The 4370-nt window shown below is 40.6% G+C and overlaps 1 protein-coding gene across 1 annotated transcript in view; it reads left to right on the top strand.

Moving 5' to 3' along the window:
• CLMN (calmin) overlaps positions 1-4370 on the top strand; it is a 118157-nt gene that overhangs the window by 12068 nt on the left and 101719 nt on the right. The window lies entirely within an intron of this gene.

The raw sequence follows: 4370 nt of genomic DNA, 5'->3' as shown, positions 1-4370 counted from the left end.
GCCTTTCCTCCATGTTGGAATAGATTTAGCTTGTGCATTGAGGATCGCTTCCTTGAGAAGCAACCACTTTTCTTGAACTCCCATCTCCCTGGGGTCATGGTCCCTAAGGGCCTGACCGACAAGCCTCTTGAGCTTAGTACTTACTAATACAAGTACTGAATAAATGTGCAGTAACAACTTTGCTTTAGCATATTCTGTAGATGCGCCCAGTTAGTACTTTCTAAGTTCATTATAAACACCTTCATTATTACATGAGCTGTGGTTCTAATATTTTATTTATAAAAATATTTATTAATTTATAAATTGCCAGTTTCAGAAACAGTATCTGGGACATATGCAGAGACTAAAAACTAAATCAAAGTGGCTCAGAACACCCAGGAAATGTAGCAAGACAAACAGAAGTGGGTTAACAGGGAAGATGTCCCTGTTTACAGAACAGAAATTCAGAATACCTGTTTACAGGCCCAACTGTAGGATCTCTACAGCCAGGAGCTTGAAAACTGCTCTGTGTGGACTGCAGGCAACTCTCATTTTCATATATATAGGTATTTGTATATGTATGTGTATGTGTGCACTATCCCCAAACCAAAAAAATCCTGCCCAAATTGGTAGAATTTTGGAACAGAGAGCAGAGTTATCCTCTTGGTTTCAGCTTGGTGTTGGAGGCACAAGGTCATTGTGCTTAGGCACCATTGGTTTAGGGCTTTAAAATGGCAGCCAGACATAATCTAGTAAATTAATCATAGGCTAAGAGACCTGTCTCTGCCTTGCTGTGTAGTCTTGATTACCTGTCCCACTCGGTTCTCCCAACTGTAAAATGAAGATAATATTCTTCTGCCATATAAACCTGCTTTAAGGGTTAATATTTATAAATACTTTGAAGATGTAAACCACTGCATTCAGTGTTGGTCTAAGGAGAATCTGACAAATATGTTGTACAAAATTTAGCTTTTTATACGCTGGTAGATAATTATGAGCCAAATTCTAATTCACCTTTTACATGCCTAGATTTTTTTTCCACCCATGGTAGAATAGGATTGCCCATCCAGGCACATACTGCCTGAAATAAAGTAGAGGAGACCCCTCCTACCTTTTAACCCAGTAACCTAAGAAGCAAGACGCCAAGGTTCTAGACTAGTGATGCTCAATCCTGGGGTGCCATGAGATGCTCTTAAGGGTACTAGGGGGTGCCATGCAATATTAGCACTTTTAGGTGTGCAAACACCTACACAAGATAAACCAAGAGATTTCAAATAGGAATCAAAAGCATTTTAATCTGTTATGGTCTTTCTGAGTTCTTGGCAACAAAAGGATTGCACTATTATTTTTTCTGTAGTCAAAAAATGAGTGTTAGTTAAGACCTGGTACGTTCTGAGGGGTGCTTCAAGTCTAAAAAAATTGGGAGCCACTTCCTTATCCAGATGGAGTCTGAATCTGCACTGCCCCTATTTCTCTGCAAAGTGATCTAACCATGGGCTAAGCACTGTTCAGAACATCCTTTAGCCCACTGGGCAGTCGAGAGAGAAAGATATGTAGAGCTAGCAGGGCTTCAGGAAGTCAGAAGGAATACGGCTTGGTGTGTCAGGCATCTTTTTGGAAAGGAGGGAGTTCTAGGTTCTGACTCCAGCCTTTGCTCTCAATAGGTACATCTACACGTGCAGAGTAGACTAATTAGATCTGTAGTAAAGTGTCACCATATATCATGTGATGGTATTCAGGCACAGTAAATTAATTAGCTCCACCATAAGATATTACTGTTGGGGACAGTCTTGTCTTACGGTAGAGTAATTTACTGTTCTGATACGTGTAGATGCTGACCATGGGTGTAAGTTGCACCTGATTAGCCCAGCTAGAAAGGGGCCTGCTCTTCCCTGATTTAAACTGCTGCTGCCCCGGGTGCACATGTAAACACTGCCCGGGAGCAATTTGTTCCAGCTCAACCAGTGCCGGAGTCACACTGGCCACATCACATGTCTGCAGCACCACATAGTACTACATATTTAGTTGTTCTCTGTGCTGCAAGGCAGCAACATTGAGGGGGTTTTTGTTGTTCCCTTCCCCCCCGATAGGTAGGACCCTTCTCTTGCACCAAAAAACTTGATAGTTGTGTTTTTCTCTGAAGCTGAAGTTTCAGGGACTTACAGGGTATCATGCATGTACCCAGACATGCCTGTTCTGTCCCAGGGCCTATGTGTTGCTAGAGTGGTAATATCTGAACCTGTCAACAAGGGAAGTGTAGGGCAAGCATTATTACCCAGGTGGAAATATAATCCAAACTCTGCATACATGCCAAAAATTGCATAGCTATGTACATGCCACTTAGATGTGTAAAGATGAAATAGGATTTGGCCCTGTCTGTTAATTGAGGCATAACTCCTAAAATTCCACCTGTATGGTAGGCAGCATATGGCCTTTCTATTCTACCTCTTGGCAAGGTGGCTTCAACAGAGTGACACATTCGGCTACACATTAAGGTAACATCAGTGTAACTAGGATCAGAATCTGGTCTTTGCTCTTAAAACTCCCATCTTTCTGGCAGGGGATTTCTTCTCCTTGGTGAATTGCATTGAGTAATACTTAGTTCCTGTTTAATTTTTTTTTAAAGACCTTCTTGGAGGAAGGACAGAGTCATTTCAAAGTCTTATATATACTCTTCATTCCCCCTGGGCCTTTTTCTTAGTATTTCAAACTTTTTTTAAAGTTTTCAAAAGGACAAAAGGTTAGAAGGTTTTAAAAAAAACCTTATGTTCAGTTTTCTTACAGGAGTTGATACAGTTATTGACCTTGGCTGAAGCAGGGTTGAATGTGATTTTTTTGCTTGGTAACATGAGTTTCTTCCTCTTGTGGCAGACAATCTTTTGATGTTCTTCATTACGTTCTTTCAAACCTTGAAGACATTATGTTCATCAGAAGGCTCAAAAAGAATAGGAGACCTAATTGTCTTAAAAATGCATGCAAAGGAGGCACTGCTTTTTGGTAGCTAATACAGTTAGGCAGCAATGTTAAATGCCTGTTGCATGGTTCACTTGATGATAGAAACATCACACATTCTGCATTTATTTTAGTCTAAACATCTCAAGGTTGCACTAGTTCTGTTACTATGAAGTCAGAAAAAAATCATACCATTGGACATAATCTGCATTAACAGAAGGATATCAATATGCACTTCCTTTAAACTTCTCAACTTGACTAAAAAGTACCTGCCCTAACATTAAGAAGTTCAGAGTTGGCCTCTTGAGGACTGCAACGCTAATTTCCAAGTGCCCTATTTCTTTTGAGCCCTTCACAAATGCAGTGGCTGGATCAGAAAATTAAGTAGCACTGTGGGTCAGTCATAGACTGTGCAACCATCTTGTTGGCTGTTTTGCAGCTGGCCCTGAAACATGTTATTTTAGTGCATGTTCTGCCCTTAACTTTTATCCTGAGACTGACAGTGCCAATTACACAGATGGTTTGTGTGGTGTAGACACCTACTTACAAAGAGCTGGACTGAAGTATTTGCCTTATGTTACTCAGGCCCCAGGTCACCTATCCACTTAGAGGTTTGATTAGCGTAAAATATAAATATAAAATGTAAATAGTCCATTATGTTCTTATTTTTTTATCCAAATTTAAAATAACAATGAACTAAAGCTTCTCTAGAGCTGCTACAGTTTGTTTTAGTAAAGCCTAAAGAAGCAAACTGCAACTTCATTTTGCTTATCGTAATGGTCAGGTTGGGATCTCCTCCTTAAGAATGGCACAGAACACACTGCACACTTGATGTGCAAATATTATTTCAATGCAATCAAAATGTTCACATGGTCTGCCTGGAGGCATTTTGCCTTGTTGGGCACATTGTGCGAGAGGCAGGTGTGCCCCATGTCAGAATCCCAAAGAAAGACTTAAAGTGGAGACTATCTTGTACAGTTGTGGACCTAAGTGTGAGGCCCTAACCTAACTTTAGGACTCAGATGAAATGAGTGCATTTACACTGTCCCCTTCCCACATGTAGCAGTTACATGGAGTTTCTCTTGAAAAGGATGTAGTGGTATGTTTCAAAAGTGTTATACGGTATGTTCTAAAAGTGCTCTGAGTGCACACTAATCAATTGAGTGGTATCTATCTAATGTACTTAATAGCATCTGAGAACTTCATAGTCTTTAATGTGCTCATCTGCCCTATGCCTCTGCACTACTAGTAGAATCATAGACAATTAGGGATGGAAGAGACCTCAGAAGGTCATCTAGTCCAATGCCGAGCTTAAGGCAGGACCATCCCCATCTAGATCACTCCAGCCAAAGCTTTCACTGGAGGTTTTTAAAATCCAGATAAAGATGGAGATTCCACCGTCTCTCTGGGTAACCTGTTCCAGTGTTTTACTACCCTCC

Source organism: Crocodylus porosus, unplaced genomic scaffold (genome assembly GCF_001723895.1).
Source record: "Crocodylus porosus isolate Cpor-Errol unplaced genomic scaffold, CroPor_comp1, whole genome shotgun sequence".
Taxonomy (NCBI): domain Eukaryota; kingdom Metazoa; phylum Chordata; order Crocodylia; family Crocodylidae; genus Crocodylus; species Crocodylus porosus.
This window is presented reverse-complemented; position numbering and strand designations above follow the sequence as displayed.